Source organism: Bos grunniens, chromosome 20 (genome assembly GCF_055505025.1).
Source record: "Bos grunniens cultivar Pamir isolate PY7600 chromosome 20, Bosgru_T2T1.0, whole genome shotgun sequence".
Taxonomy (NCBI): domain Eukaryota; kingdom Metazoa; phylum Chordata; class Mammalia; order Artiodactyla; family Bovidae; genus Bos; species Bos grunniens.
The window spans coordinates 1756934-1773507 of record NC_141184.1 but is presented as its reverse complement, the minus strand read 5'-3'; the positions used below and the strand labels follow the sequence as shown (position 1 = coordinate 1773507).

General features: G+C 51.3%; 2 long non-coding RNA genes across 3 annotated transcripts; one reads left to right on the top strand and one right to left on the bottom strand.

Moving 5' to 3' along the window:
• Positions 1-912: 912 nt before the first annotated feature.
• Positions 913-2437, bottom strand: LOC147350036 (uncharacterized). The gene is made up of 2 exons (XR_015149145.1): positions 2100-2437; positions 913-1158 (listed from the first exon to the last, which is right to left on the bottom strand). It is a non-coding gene; the product is annotated as an uncharacterized LOC147350036 (long non-coding RNA).
• A 132-nt stretch (positions 2438-2569) lies between these two features.
• On the top strand, positions 2570-4982 carry LOC147350035 (uncharacterized). Of its 2 annotated transcripts, XR_015149147.1 has the most exons (3): positions 2570-2706; positions 3130-3206; positions 3495-4982. It is a non-coding gene; the product is annotated as an uncharacterized LOC147350035 (long non-coding RNA). The 2 variants fall into 2 exon arrangements; XR_015149146.1 differs by having other exon boundaries at positions 2624-3206.
• Positions 4983-16574: the final 11592 nt, after the last annotated feature.

The following is a 16574-nucleotide window of genomic DNA, read 5'->3' as shown; positions in this document are numbered from 1 at the left end:
GGAAATCAGTGCTGAATATTCATCGGAAAGACTGATGCTGAAGCTGAAACCCCAATACTTTGGCCACAATATGCGAAGAGCTGACTCATCTGAAAAGACCCCCATGCTGGGAGAGATTGAGGGCAGGAGGAGAAGGGGATGACAGAGGATGAGATGGTTGGATGGCATCACTGACTCAATGGACATGAGTTTGAGTAAGCTCTGGGAGTTGGTGATGGACAGGGAGGCCTGGTGTGCTGCAGTCCATGGGGTCACAAAGAGTCAGACATGGCTGAGCGACTGAACTGAACACGTCTGGACGTGTCCCCCAGCCCTGCCCAGAAGTGGTCTCTCCTAAGTTAATTCACTTTATCCCGGGGATGCCTTTACTATAGGAGGCCTGTATTTTGCCAGATCCATTTGCCTCAGGGTGGGGCAGGGGGACTTTTTTTGCTTTTTTAAGGAGAGAATTTGAAGGACTATGTGAGTCTTATTTCAGATTGTCATCTGCCAGTGGCTAGGATGGCCTGGCCTTGGCTTTTCCAGTGTGTTAGCCGCTCAGTCGTCTCTGACTGTTCGCGACTCCATGGACAGTACCCAAGAGGCCCCTCTGTCCATGGAATTCTCCAGGCAAGAATACTGGAGTGGGTTGCCATACCCTTCTCCAGGAGATCTTCTCAATCCAGGGATCAAACCTGGGTGTCCTGCATTGCAGGCAGATTCTTTACCATCTGAGCCACTAGGGAGCTGGCGGCCACTAGGGAAGGCATCGCCTAGAACTGACCTGAAGGTTTCATGAGCCGGGCCCCCGACGCCGGCTTTCTGCTCCCACCAAGCACCAGCTCTCCGGGAGTGAGTCATTCCAAACCCAGGCTGATGCTGTGAAAATGGCCAGCGCGTGGATCCCGAGCTCTGCCATTCAGAGAAGGAGAATACACAAACAAGACACAATTTAATCCTTTAAAAATAATCAGAACTTTTAAGCCCTGTTTTCAGGAGCTCACACTCTGCGAAGCAAGAGCTGACAGGGAGAGATTCATTGATGCCGAATTCCAGAGGCAAGATAAAGAGGGGGTGGGAGCCAGAGGCATTTCCTTTAGCAGCTTGCTTTTTTTCTCACTCCCTCGTTGAATTCGAGTCACCGGCCGTGCTGAGAGCTGGTGTGGTCCCTGGGGGTCCCTGGTGGTGGAAGAGGGTCTGTCTTAGAGGCAGGCTCCCCCCAGGGGGTGGGCCTAGGTGTGCCCCCCACCCCTACCCCATCCTCCTGGAGGAGGCAGCGGTGTGCTCCTGAACTTTCAGGTGGTGAGACAGAAAGGCAACCGGGGAGAGCCCGACATGGAATCTGACGTGGCTTCCTTTTGCCCACGTTGCTTCAGGACTTATTTATATTGGAGTTATTTATAGGTTCCGAATACATATCATCAAAGACACTGTGGCTGTCATCATTTTTATGGGAGCCTGAACGTCACACATAATACTATTTTCATAAGAAAAAAATCCCCAAGCAAATGCAGTTAAAAACCAGGCTACGGAATATAAAGAAGCAAATGAAAATGTTATCATCTGTAATTTCTTTTAAAAAGTTTTTCTGATGCTCTGGACTCCCTCTGAGTCGGGGGTGATACCATGGACGGAAACGTGACTCTCTTTGCTCAGGCAAAGGCTAATTTTTCAGCAAAGGCAAAAATGAGGAAAACTCCGCATTTTCTTCTCGTGAAGCCAATGGAAATGTAAATGGGCTTTGTGCCTCTGTGTGGCAATCCTCACCAGGCTTTATCACCCCTCTCCCACCCTCGCCCCCAGAATCCCATTAGGTCCTGAGGCCCCGTGCATGCCCAGGGCTGCAGGGGAAGACGGGACCACGGGGTAGCTTTCCTCCCCTTCCTCATCTTGCAAAGAGAGTTGCTAGCTTTAAAATGGATCTTATGTCCTTTAGAAGCTAGTGTGTGTGTGATGGGGAGGCAAAGATGGGATCCTAAGAGCAAATTCAAGCTCATCCACTGCTGTTTCTTAGCAACCTGGTCGTCTTGGAGAGCTCTGACTTCGGTGGGAGGCACCTGCCCACTCCCCCCAACCGTCCTTTTGCCTCGACTTCTGTCCCTCGCGGGGACCTTCCTCACCTTGACTCCGGTGGTACCCAGCCTTCCGAGCCACCAGGCCGCGCAGGGGTGCTGGCCTGCGGGAGGCAGCGGCTCCATCTGGCGGCTGCACACCCTGGGGACTCCCCGACTTGCCTCCAGCGTGGAGTGTTTACAGATCTTTATCACTTGTAGCTATTGTGGCAGAACCATCAATTAGCTCTGGACTTGCAAAATAACACCTGGGAAAGGTTCTTGCAAACTTGTTTCACCTTTTTTCCTCCGGTTCCCTTAGGTGACTGCGAAGATTTACGACTTTTAAAGACTGCCCGGCACCTGGGTTGATGTTATCACCTTGATGAGAAGTGCCTGGGGTGGGGGCTGGCTGTTGAGCAAGAATTGCAGCTCATTAAGAAGGAACTTTACCCCAAGAGCAAATCCAGCCTGCCCACGACCAGTAGCTTTCTGGAGAAGAGCTGAATTCTGCCCGGGCAGTTCTTGGGCACTTAGGTGGCAGGCTGCAAGCCCAACTTCCCTGTTCCTGACCCCCTCACCTGACCCCTGAAGACCAGAGCTTCATTCCTCTGTTCCAGAGAGAAGACCGGGGGCCACTCAGGGCGCCCCCTCACATCACCCGGTGGATGTGGAGGTCTGAAACAGTGGAGACCTTTTTCATCCTTTAAAATCTGGGTGCAGTTTACTGTTCCTACAAACCACGTTGGGATAACAGATTAAAGGGCCATCTCAGCTGGGCAGGCAGCCTGCACCTGACCCGCAGTTTCTCACACGGGGTTCCTGGCCCCCCGCTCCCAACGCCCCATCGTTAGCCGGGTTGTTAAGGAGGCCCCGGCGGTTCGCGGCGGGCAGTTCGAGGGATGAGCCTCCGGTTTATTGGAAAGATGTAATCTACTGTCCTTGTTTGTACTGAGTGTGCTCTGCGTGCACAGTTGTGGGGCCTCCTGTATCTTCTTTCATTCTGAGCTGTCAGCTACATCGCTCAAGCTGCAGATAGCCATCAGATCGTGTTTAATGGGCTGCGCATTTTTTTTTTTTTTTTTTTTGCATCATTAAGATATGGCTAGGACTCCAAGAAGCCGTGCCTAAGCAGAGGATTGCTAAATTTGGAAGTCTGGAGCGGATCCAGCAGAGGTAACGCAATGAACGCAGTGGGCGGGGAGTGAGCATGACTCAGGTGCGGAGGTGGGGGGCAAGGGGCCCTCTGATGTGCCCTCCCCACCTGGGGCGGGGCGGGGCCCTAGGGCAAACAGCCGACAGCTGACGGTCGGCAAGCCCCGCCCTCGCCCCACTCCCGAAGAAACAGTATCTTTTTAAAGCATTTAGAAGAATTTCCCGTAACTCTCACAAGTACAAAAATCAGCAAAGCAGAGGGAGGTGGAACCTTAGCCTCGCGGATCAGTTGGTTTGGTTTCCTTCCAGCTGTCCTCCACGTGCGTCATCCCGCGGGAAGAGTCCTGCTCGCTGAGCCTGAGGAGTGCCTTCTTTGTGACAGCCCCGGATGGAGGCCACTCGGAACTTGGGAGCTCAGCTAGTTTTATGGGAGCCAAGAGATAACTGCGCCCAGGACCTCGTGGACGGGGAGACCTCGGGCGGCCCTGCAGGAAACTTGGTCGTGGCCTTTCAGCTTTATTGCCCGCCCCCTCCAAGTAGAGACCCGTGCCCCCTCCAGGGCTGTGAGAAGTTATGTGAGAACTTTTGTACAGAAGCATCCAGAACAGTAGGTCAGGGCCACCAAATTCTCCAAAGTGGTGGTCTCCCCTTTCCGCTGAAAATTTTGTGAACATCCCCAAAGGCTCTGCATTAACAGGGTAAACAAAGCAAGTTTAGATTCCACCTCTATTTACAGAGCTGAGTGACAGGCAGAGGGACATCCCAGACACTTGTCACCATCTTGGGTGAAACGCGGAAGACAGCAACTAGATAACTGTGCTTGCACAGCAGGATCAGCTTCAAACCGCTGGGTTTCATTGACTGTCACACCTACTTGGGGGTGAGAAAGCCCCTCCCCCATGTCCCTCTTCCCTGCCAGGCTTTCAGGAAGAAGGCCTTGCATAATGGATTGGATTGGCTGGATTCCAGGGAAAGGTCACACGGTCTTTCTCCCTCCTGTCTCACGTGGCGGAGGCCCATCTGGGACGGAGCCCCACCTAGAGCAGAGGCCGGTCCAGGATGGAGGCCCACCTTGGGTGGAGGCCCATTTACCATGGGGGCTCATCTGGAATGGAGGCCCACCTGGGCTGGGGTCTGCAGGCAGTACCTGAGTGCACCCCACCATCTCAACCTCCGCAGGGGCCTGTCCTGCTGAAGGGCAGATGGTGCAGTGATTCAGGCCCTGACTCAAGAGTGTGAGAGGCCCTCTGAGACCCGGACTGGGTCTGGGCCCCCCAGGGCAGGTACTCCAAGCTGTGCGGGGGAGGGGGGGTGGCCCAGTGCCCCCTCCCGTTCGGGTGGGCCTTCTTCGGCCTCTGGGCGCTGTGGGATTGCAGCTCCCAGTGCCTCAGCGGCGGGGGACGGGGAGGTCTCTGGTTCCCGGTCTGCCCTGCCCATGGCCGGCCGGATCGCCGCTCCTGTCCGCTCCCCAGTCCAGTCCTGCCGAGCATCCCCCAGCCTTCCAGGGCGGGTGAGGCGAGCAGAAGCCTCTGAGGGTGTTGGGATGAAGTCTGTGAGCTGGCTCGATGGACACCTCCTTGGTGGCACCAGCCGAGACCATGGGCCTCCACGTGTGGTATCCGGGGGGCCCTCGGGTGAATGGTCTGTTCAGTGGCTGTGACCTGAAGCCCCTTCCCCTGCCTGTGCCCGGCAGACTCTCAGAGGTGGGGAGACCCACCGGTTGTCCCTGTGAGGGCTTCGGGGCATTTCTCACTCTTTTTAGGCAAATAAAATTCACAGCAGCAACATCAGTTCCTGAACCTTCTCCCGGTGTCATATCAGAGCATCTAGAGTCCGGGATGAGAAAGCAAAACTCTGAGCTAATTAATTCTAAGGTGCCAAACAGGACTTTTAACTCCCTGTTGAACTGACTTGGAATTTGAAGTGGCCCTGTTGGTGGGAAATAGGGCCCCCCTCCCTCTGGAATGCCCATTTCCCCAGCCGTGGGATGGGTCTCCATCCTCCCATCCACCTTGGTGATGAGGCCCGTGTCTGGGGAAGGTCCGGCTGTGACCATGTACCAGGGAGGCCGCTCCGTCTCACTTGCCGGCAGCGTATCTTTGAGATCGTCCCCAGGAGTTGGAATAAGTCACTGCTCCTTGGGAAAGCCATCCAAACGCTTGCTAAGTGAGTGTTAGAGGCAGTTTTAAGGGGGCTGGAGGGGAGAACAGAGGCCTGCGGGTGAGCGCGCCTCCACGTCACTCCGAGGTGAGAACAAATGTGGTTTATCTCATGTTGACATGAACAGAGAGATGAGCTTGAGGGAGGAAGTGACTCAGAGGCCCAGGGCTGGGAATACTCTTGGGAGCCAAGCGTGGGCACAGCTGACCAGGAGCTGGGGAAGCATGGGTGCCTTCGGCCTGGGCTCTGCCAGTGCCTTCCAGAAGGGCTTGTTTGCAGAGATTCACACCCTCTGAGCTCCGCTTCCCCGCGAGACCATCCCAGAGCAAGTCCACCGGAGATGCATGCCTCCTGCCTCTGAGGTCTCCGAAGCAGTGTTGCAACTTGTCTCTTTGGATGCTTGAAAGGAGGCTTTCCGCTGACCTGAGTGTCCCTGATCATAACGTGATGACTTCTCAGTGGGCTCGGGACGCCTGCGGGGCCGTGTTCAGGCCACAGCCTCAGCGGTCCTGTCCCGAGCCTCGTCACTGCTCCCCAGGTTGTCCTCGCACCCCCGCCTCCTTGCAAGCTGCATTATTCAACGGATCGCCTTCTTCCCGGGACTTGCAGCATCCCCGGGGTGTCCTCTGACACATCATCCCCTTAACTCCTCTTTTAGACTCTTCCTTAGAGGCACATTTTTCTCGCTCTGTCCAGAGGCCAAGACCGAGTTTGGCCGCCTCTCCGGCATCGCGTCTGCTTCAGGGGAGAATGGTCCCCTTTGAGGGAAGCTCATGCAACCCTGTGGCCCCAGCCATAAAAAAGAAGACAGCCCCCTGCCCCCATCAATTACCTACGTGATCATAAAAGGTGGTTTTAGTCTTTAAAAAATTACCTAGTGTGACGGTAGAGACCCCGAGGCTTGGGTCAACATCAGCAGTCCTCTCTGAAACAACACAGCAATTAATTCCACGAAGCTTCCTGGTTGTCAATGATGCCACTTGCCACTGAAGCCAGAAATCGTGTCCCTCTGAATGGAAGCACCTGTCAGCTGCCCAGGTCTGAAACTACCCTTCCTTCCTCCCGCCAAGTTCAAGGTCGTTTCTCGAGCCATGTGTCACTCCCCATTTGGGGCGGCTCCTTGTCAGAACTCTTTCCACACATTCTCAGGTGTGTGTGCTGGAGAAGGGTATGCAGCTTGTTTTTGCCTGTGGTGTAGTGGTTTATTCCTGCACAGCTTTGAGTAATATGTGGGTATCATCGATATGGATTGCAAAGTCAAGTGGGCCTTAGGAAGCATTACTACAAACAAAGCTAGTGGAGGTGATGGAATTCCAGCTGAGCCATTTCAAATCCTAACAGATGATGCTGTTAAAGTGCTGCACTCAATGTGTTGGCAAATTTGGAAAACTCAGCAGTGGCCACAGGAATGGAAAAGGACAGTTTTCATTTCAATCTCAAAGAGGGGCAATGCCAAAGAATGCTCAAACTACCATACACTTACACTCATGCTAGCAAGATTATGCTCAAAATCTTTCAAGCCAGGCTTCAGCAGTACATGAACCGAGAACTTTCAGATGTACAAGCTGGGTTGAGAAAACGCAAAGGATCCAGAGATCAAATTGTCAACATCCGTTGGATAATGGAGAAAGCAAGGGAGTTTCAGAAAAACACCTACTTCTGTTTCGTCCTAAAGGAAATCAATATTCATTGGAAGGACTGATGCCAAAGCTCCAATACTTTGGTCACCTGATGTGAAGAGCTGACTCATTGGAAAAGGCCCTGATGCTGGGAAAGATTGAGGGCAAAAAGGAAAGGAGGAAGCAGAGGATGAGATGGTTGGATGACATCACTGAATCAACGGACATGAGTTTGAGCAGACTCTGGTAGATGGTAGAAGGCAGAGGAGCGAGCTGCTGCCTGGGGTCACAGCGTCCAACGTGACCGAGAGACTGGACAGCAACAAAGGGGTCTAATCATGTTATATGAGCACGGGAGCGCCTAGAGTCAGGCCTTTGCAGAACACAGATTAATTTTCATATCCCGTGAATTTGATATCCTAACTTAATTAGCAAGATAGCAGATTTCCATTGCGTACCCCTTAACCTGTAATCAAAGCAAACAGCATTTTTGAGTGCCATTTAGGAAAGCTGGTACAGATGAAGGCATTCTAGGGGGCAGGTAGTTCATGAACTCAGTTTCTAAAGGCAACATTTGGGAAATCATGATTTGCAAAAATGTGTATCACTTTATATTTAATGAATTAAAAAGACGCAAGCATTTAAAACCACCGATGTCTATCGAGTAGAATGAATCAAAAAGTTACAGCTTTTTCTATTTGATAAAAAAGCTGGCTAAAATAGATGTCCTATTGTGAAATCCTCTTTGATTTTATTGCCTTTTTCTGACGGTGCTAATGTTCTTGGCTTATGCTTTCCCTTTTGTGATCTCTGCACCTCCCATGTTTGTTTCTCCCGTCCGTAGGATTGATTCTACCAGGTCTTGGGAGGTGGTTGCTCTCATAGCCACTGAGGCATTTGTCAGTAAGCATTCTCATTCTCCTTAGGGACCCACTCCTGGGGCATCGCCTCCCTGACCCGCTGCGTCAGGGGCATGCACTGGCTGAGCTCAGCTGAGAGCGTCTCTGCCACAGGGACCCACACGGAGCTGCACGTCCGCACCGACTTTCTCAGAGCCCATGTGTGAGACACCGCATTCCCCCATCACCTGCCACAAAGGCAGCTTGTGTGCAGCTGGTGGCTCCATCAGCCTGATGGTCCAGGATGGGCAGAAAGTGTGCCCCACCTCAGGCCACCAGCCATCCACACGCGCGTGTGACGGATGAAAGAGAAAACCATCACACAGACATGGGGCGAATGAATGAGAATCAAGTTTGCTCACTTAACCCACTGAGATTTTGCAGTGAGAGTGCCATCGGCCTCACCCCTCACTGACTGTCAGAACGTTCCACCCATTATTAAAAGAATTGTTGCTCAATCATTAAGGTGCGTGGGTCTGCCGTAAAACCCCTTTGTGTTTCTTTTTAAAGTAGTTCTAAGAGACTTTACTACAGAAGCTGCATCAGTTGGCTTTAAAATCGTATCTCAGCATCTGTCCTGTAGGACCTCTCAAGAATGATTTTTCAGGAGGACATGTCCACCTGGAATTCAGAGGGGACCTCAGGGTCCGTGGGCACTCACAGTATGGACCTGTCTGACCCAGATACGGGGTTTTGTATAGACACAGTGGGGACGGGATTCGGTGGAGCTGCGGGGACTAGCACGCTGTGTAGGACAAGCCGTTAGCCACAAAGGAAAGGTTTTAGACATTTAGATGAAACCCGGTGATCGGCTGGACATGAAACCAAGGAGAACTGAAAGAGAACTGATATTTGAACAATGATTTAGTGATGAAGCCATCCATCTATCCTGACCAACGTGCTTTGGTGTGCAGCAATCTTGGGTCCAATTCTTAAGGCCTGTCAGCCCTGGGGAGAAGCAGGGACTTGACTTGTTAGGGTGCATTTCAGTCCATATCTGGAAGGAACAGCCACAGCTTCTGGGAGGATGCCGAGTTCTCACAGGCTGGCGTGTTAGGCTGCTCATTAGTTCATATGCAGGCAGAGAGTGGGGTGTCCTTCCAGGCCACCAAGGGGGCCCCCACAGTGACTCACTCCTCGTGGTCTAGGGGTTAGGGCAAGTGATTCTAGAGGGAGAGCTTTTAACGTGGGGGGAGGAAAGCAGAGTAGAAAGAGTAAGTAAACCTACGTGGTTCCTTTTATTCCTTCTTGATAAGGTCTTTCTCTTGTTAGATGCAAGGAAAGAGGTTGGGGGCTGCTGAACTCAAGTAGCCAGACATCAAGGAGAACCCTTAGATAGATCGTGGCAATTTTTGAAACCCCTAAATTAAAAATATATATATATACTGGCAGGCATTCTTAAGGAAAAAAAAAAGTAAGAGATTCAACTGGCTGTAGACTTCTGCTCTGCAGTCATAGGTGATGAGTGGTCAGGGGGTCATTTGGGACCCAGAAGACCGGTGGGGCCCCCAAGTTTCATTGTCTTTGACATCGTCTTCCAGGTTGGGAGATGTTCTCAGTGAAAAGACTCAGAAAGCATGCCACCTGCGTACTCCGCATAAAACAAAGACTTGAGCACATTCTACATCTGTTAGAGAGAAAAGTCATGTATAAAATCAGGAATGAGAAAATCACTACAGAAGGACATCTATGAAGCCTCGAAGCAGATAAATTAGAGGCAACTGGAGTCATCCGTTGGCCTGAAAACAAAGTACCCCTTTCATGTGACAAAGACTTTTAGAGAAAGTGTTATATTTGGTCCTTTGCTGTTTGCTTCGCTAGTTTGTTTATATATTGCTGATTTATTCACTTTTCTTGTGTTTAAATCCAAGGATTTAACATGATCTAAGTTACAGGTAAGGCAAGGGAAGAAAACAAAATACTGACCAGTTTTGTGCTTAGGCAACAAACTCGGTAGTGTGGCTTGGGTATTTCTTATTATTTGGAAACAGCTTTTCCAAACTGCAGTTTTACTTGTCTGTGCAGTGACAATTTAATCTTAAAAGCTGAAAAGTCTTTTTAATCTTAAAACATCTGTTTTTAGTACACTGCTGGTTGTTCACGGTTTTCAGTTGCTAGGTTGCGTCTGACTCTTTATGACTCCCTGGATTGCAACACTCCAGGCTCCTCTGTCCACTATCTCCCAGAGTTTGCTCAAATTCGTACCACTGAGTCAGTGACGCTGTCTAACCATCTCATCCTCTGCCACCCACTTGTCCTCTTGCCTTCAATCTTTCCCAGCACCAGGGTCTTTTCCAGTGAGTTGGCTCTTCGCATCAGGTGGCCAAACATTGGAGCTTTAGCTTCAGCATCAGTCCTTCCAATGAATATTCAGGGTTGATATCCTTTAGGATGGACTGGTTTGATATCCTTGCAAGTTATTCATAACTGTGTCTGTTTGACATGATGTGGAGTATATTTTGAAGCTGGAAGTAAAAGAAAGAGAACCCGATGGTGACACTGTCGTTGAATGCTGCCCAATACAATAGCACAGGGATCGTGTTCTAAGAATGTCCTGAAGCATAAAAGCTTGTATTGTAAGACCCTGATATCTGGTCTAGCTTTCCAGCAGATCATCAAATAGCTATCAACCAATCTTTCTATTGATTTCCATTATCTGTGATGCATTATTATGGGTGTGGCATTTCTAAAACACGAAGCCCCTACCTTCCTGAACCTATACCACAGTTGAAGAAGCAAACGCTTGACATATGAGAATTCTTACCAGATATAATCAGGAGATAGTTGTCCAAACCAGACAAACAGCCCAAGGTGGTCTGGGATGCACCGCCACTTGGAACACATGGATGAACTTTTCTGAACGTTTTCCAACAAGGCAGAAATCCGGCGGCTTGTGAAACTAGGTGTGAGGAGAAGGTGAGTTGCAGCCACACTCGAGTGAGGAGAAGGCTGGTGGCGGGGACGTGGACGGGCCTGTGGGTTCGGGGTGCGGCTGGGACGCAGCTGTGAATGATCCTGCAGGACCTGCTGCGAAAGCTCCGGGGTAACGCTGGCGTGACGGCGTTCAGACGCTGAATCGCTGCTTGATTAAAGTGGGTTTTATTTCCTTCCACGTTTGTTTCACTCTGTTTCTTTAAACTGTACTATACGTTCATCATGACACCTGGCGCTGCTCAAAGGCCCGTAGAGGAAGGGCCCAGTCTCCCTCTAGCCTCTACCGTCGTCAGCCACGCCTGCCGGGCCCCTTCCACGCCCTCCCTCCCTCAGCTAGCACACCACCCATACACCAAGGAAGTGATTTTCCCTACACAACCCGTGAACACAAACACGTGGCCCCACAATTCCCTGCTTTCTAGACAGTGTACATTCTGGCCAGCCCACGTGCCAACATGCAGAGGAGCCAATGCTGCTTGCCACGGCTACATTATGGTTTATAGTAGCAATATGCCACTGCTGGGCAACACTTGAGTCAATTCTTTTCCTTCCTGGCCACGAGCAGCCTGCAGGATCTTAGTTCCCCGAGCAGGCCTCAAACCCATGCCCCCTGCAGTGGGGGCATGGAGTCCTGGCTCGGGGACCTCCAGGGAGCTCCCTGAGCCAGTTCTGATCAGCATTTCCTCAGCACGGATCGTCACGGGATTGTGTTTCATCCTCATTACCTTCATTACTTTTATATAAAATTTCCCCAAACTAGAACGCTAGGTTATACAGCAGGTGAGCTTTAATTTTCATTGTCACTGTTTAACTGTATCCTCAAAAGGCTGCAGCAATTGTAAGACAGAAATTGGACCTTTCTTCTGGGGGAAAGGGCACGGAAGCAGCGCCAGACTTCTCCTCTGCAGACCTAGAGGCAGAGGCGGAGGACCCGCGGAGCAGCCGGCGGGAGGCAAGGCGTCTGGACCCTCCGATGACAGAGCGCTCATCTTTCAGGACAAATGAAGATGGTTCTGCACGGGTGAGGACCCCGAGAGCAGAGGATGTCGTTGTGTTTGCTCTGTGAGGAAGCGAATCAGCAAGGAGCTTGTGTGTGCTAAGTTGCTTCAGTCGTGGCCAACTCTTTCGCAACCCCATGGTCTGTAGCCCACCAGGCTCCTCTGTCTGTGGGATTTTCCAGGCAAGAATACTGGACTGGGCTGCCATGCCCTCCTCCAGGGGATCTTCCCCACCCAGGGATGGAACCTGTATCTCTTATGACTCCTGCATTGCAGGCGGGTTCTTTACCACTGTGCCACCTGGGAAACCCCAGAAAGGAGCATACCAAATGACAACTGAACCAGGAATTTCAAGGTAGGAAAAGACAAAGAGTCTCAATCAAATGTGCGATGTGTAAAATCACGTCTGAACATACCAAGATAATGAGAGATGTCTGCAACATACACGTTAGCTAAAGACGCTTGAACTAGAGAAGCACAGACCTTACAGGAAAGAAATGATGGAATGAAAGGAAGAATTTAAAAGTCCCCAACACAGACCCCCAGTTATCAAGCTCTTTGCTAGTAGGTTCAACATCTACGTCAAAACTCAGGAAGTGGTAGTCATGAAATCCAACTCTGTTGTTAGCAAGAAAGTCTTCAAAATCAAGTCATGAGGGAGGATCGGAAAATAAAGATACAGGCCAGTACGTAACACCAAAGTTAAACCACGTCAAAGCAAAATTATTAGTGTTAAGTGCAATGGATTTAACATACACACACTGCTGTATATAAAACAGATGACCAACAAGGACCTACTCTACAGCACAGGGAGCAACAATGTAGCAGCTAAAGGTAAGAGCTGTGTGTGTGTGTGTGTGTGTGCACAGTTCAGTTCACTTCAGTCGCTCAGTCGTGTCTGACTCTTTGCGACCCCATGAATCGCAGCACGCCAGGCCTCCCTGTCCATCACAAACTCCTGGAGTTCACCCAGACTCACATCCATCGAGTCAGTGATGCCATCCAGCCATCTCATCCTCTGTCGTCCCCTTCTCCTCCTGCCCCCAGTCCTTCCCAGCATCAGAGTCTTTTCCAATGAGTCGACTCTTCGCATGAGGTGGCCAAAGTACTGGAGTTTCAGCTTTAGCATCATTCCTTCCAAAGAAATCCCAGGGCTGATCTCCTTCAGAATGGACTGGTTGGATCTCCTTGCAGTCCAAGGGACTCTCAAGACTCTTCTCCAACACCACAGTTCAAAAGCATCAATTCTTCGGCGCTCAGCCTTCTTCACTATACACACAAAAAGAATGCGGGCTATAGTTACAAGGAGAGTCAGATACACTTTGCTCACAATTTGACAGATAAAGTGGAAAGGTTCTTTTCCGTCTTTTTTTTTTATCATTGTTTTTTAAATGAGCCTTTTAGACGCTCCGTAATTCCTACCCGCATAAAATTTAATGCTAGAGGTATACAGTATATCTGTGGATGTGCTTTGCAAAATCCATTTTGGAGGAGTATCACGCCCACCGAGAATGAATGAAGTTGCTAAAATACAAACAGAAAAAATGTAGACAACTCAACTGGTGTTGTTACTCAGTTGCTAGGTCGTGCCCGACTCTCTGTGACCCCCATGGACTGTAGTATGTCAGGCTCCTCTGTCCTTCACTCTCCCAGAGTTTGCTCAAAGTCACATCCACTGAGTCAGTGATGCTTTCCAAACCTTGTTTCCTCTGATTCCTACTTATTTTGCCCTCAATCTTTCCCAGCATCAGGGTCTTTTCTAATGAGTCAGCTCTTCGCATCAGGTGGCCAAAGTAATGGAGCTTCAACTTCAGCATCAGTCCTTCCAGTGAGTATTCAGGACCGATTTCCTCTAGGACTGAGTGGTTTGATCTCTTTGCAGCTGATAAAGTTAGGGCTCCAGGGACAGCGTGCGTGATGGCTGAAGGGGGACCTTTTTGAATCATGGGTCCTCGAGGCCCTTGAGGAAGAAACTTGCCGACTGGAGAGCAGGGGTGCTGCTCGGGGAGGGGGCTTTAAGGGGTGAGGTCCGTGTGGCGCCCTCGAACTCCCTGAGCCATCCTGTGGTGAGAGGCTTCGTGGTTAGGACATGTAAGAAACTAGACTGGACTAAAGTCAGCTGGTCTCTGCAGGAAGACGCTGGTCTTTCTTCCCCTGGTATTTATGTATTTTATTTTTATTACTCGGCCGTGCCAGCTCTTTTATTTATTTTATTTTTATTCCTCGGCTGCGCCAGCTCTTAGTCGTGGCATGTAGGATCTAGTTCCCAGACCAGGAGTCGACCCCTGGGCCCCCTGAATCTGGAGAGCAGAGTCTTAGCTACCGGACCGTCACGGGTGTCCCGAGTCTCCGGTCTTTACTGCACTAACTTCCACGTGAAGGTCAAGGATGGAGACAAGGCAAGAACACTGTCCTGAGTGTCCAGGGATCCCATCAGGGAGTCCGTGAACTTGAGACTTCTACATCCATCTCCTGGGGCAGGCCTGGGGCATCCCAGGTGGGCAACGCTACCTCCCCTGTGACGGTCCTTATGGCGTCAAGCAGTAAAGCCGGTTCAGGCAGGAGCAGGAACAGGACTCGACAGCACCCCTTACTCTGAACTCCACTGACTTCCCGATCGGTGACTTCCCACCTCCCTTCCCCCGTGCTCTTTCTTTCTCCTGAACTGAGTTCCAAAAAGGAGCGAACTAGAGTTAAAAGGAAAACATTTACAGCAAAGGAGGAATCAGCTCTGAGGTCACTGGCTTTTGTCATCTTACTCCCCCACGAACCTTTAGGATCAAGGCCTTCCAATCTGACCTTGAGGACAGTGGCCTGCAGACAGGGCCGGGCCTGAGCTCTGCTTCCTGCTCTTCGAGCCCCCGTGGAAGCCACCTTGAGCGCGTAATGATGACCCGGTGACGGAGGCACGCCCAGAGGGAGCGCCCTTCTTTATTACCAGCGGAACGGAGCAAGTCGACTCTCACCATTAAAGCTGTCCCGCAGGCTCCTCTGCACCGTCAGACCACAAGCGCAGGGCCAGTGCTCCACGCGGGGCGGGATGGGGCGACGTGCGGCTCCGCTGAACCGTGCGGCTCGTTCCGAGGCCTCCCATCTCGTTACCTGAAACCGGCGCCGTCTCCGTGCGCCCCGACGGTGATTTGGAGCTGGGAAGCGAGCTGGCGCGGCTCACGCTGGCCTGCCTTCTGTCACTGCGAATGCCGGGCACCGCGTGTGCGGGCGTCAGGATGGCCGCGGCCGGGGACCGCGGAGCCGAGGCCACCTGCTCTGGCCCTCTGCCGACGGCGGCTGCTCCTGACGGAAGCCGGGGCCCAGGTTCCAGACCCAGCGAGGCCTGCTGGAAAAGCGCCCTCCACCCTCCCGGCCACCCGAACGCCTGGCAAGCGGCTGTGGGAGGTGGGGAGGACGAGGCTGAAGGTCCGGGATCGCAACTCAGGGACATCCTCTGTGATCTCCACGTCAGCGCCCCTTGGGTTCTTCCGCAGTTTGGAACCTTAAACGGAGCTTAAACTATCCAGAGCTGGGGTGGAGGGTGCCTGAGGCCGTCCAAGACCGGTAGGAGCCGGCGTGGCAGATGCAGGGACCCACAGAGCACGAGATTCGCGCTGGCCACCCCTGCTGTCCTGATGAGAAATGCCATGCGTTGGACCTGCCAGCAACCCATCTTCTGCACTTAGAAACTCTCCCTTCAGCTGACATGAGTGAGTGCTCAGCTGTGTCCCACTCTGTGTGATCCCATGGGCTGTAGCCGCCAGGTTCCTCTGTCTGTGGATACTGGCGTGGGTTGCCATTCCCTCCTTCAGGGGCTCTTCCTGACCCAAGGGGTCGAACCCGCATCTCTTGGGGTCTCCTGCATCGGCAGGCAGATTCCTTACAACTACACCATCTGGGAAGCCACATCTGAGATGAGTGTTCTTCAAATGATATCAGAGGGCATTTGAAATTCTCATGGAAGACGGATTAAAATTTACTGGCAAATTGGAGATCTGTGAGCTGTTTGCGTTTGTCTCTTTCTGCCATTTGTATTTCTCTAATGCTCTAACAGCCTCCCTCAGCTTTTGTATTGGATTTAAAATCTAAAGGAAAGCATTTGCTAGGTCATCAGAATCGTCACCCAAATTTCAACGCTGCTTTAGCTTTTAAAAACCTCCTTTCTCTCCCCTCACTCAGGTTTGTATTAACAGATGCACACCGTTATATATAAAATAGATAACCAACAAAGCCATACCGTATAGCACAGTATTGTAAAATACACAATATTTTGCAACAACCTGTAAGGGGAAAGGAATCTGAAAAAGAATATATTCATATACACTCATGTACACTCATGTATAGGTGAATAGCTGTGCTGCACACCTGAAGTTAACAGGGTGTTATAAAGTCAACTAAAAGCACCCCTAGTCTCCTAGAAAACGGCGGTTCTGCATTCCTGGACTTTTCTCAGTAGAGATGAACAGAGGTCAGCTAGAACCTTTTTCCTATGAAGCTGCCGTGGTGTACGTTAAAGTTGATGAAAAGTATCAGCGGGTCACAGAACTCCTGGATCCGTGAGTGAGTGAGACCACTAGATGGGTTTCTGGAGGGTCTCACTGTGGCATCTGTAGATGTGAACTGATGCCTGTATCAGGAAACCTCTGGGGAAGAGGCCCCGCAGCCTGTGTGATGTCAGCGAAGGCAACAGGGGCAAGAGTCCGGACTTCTCCCTTAGCTGGACCCCTGAGAGCAGGGCAGGGCTGGGGTGGGGCTGGCCTTCCTCCCACAGAGCTCACACGAACTTCT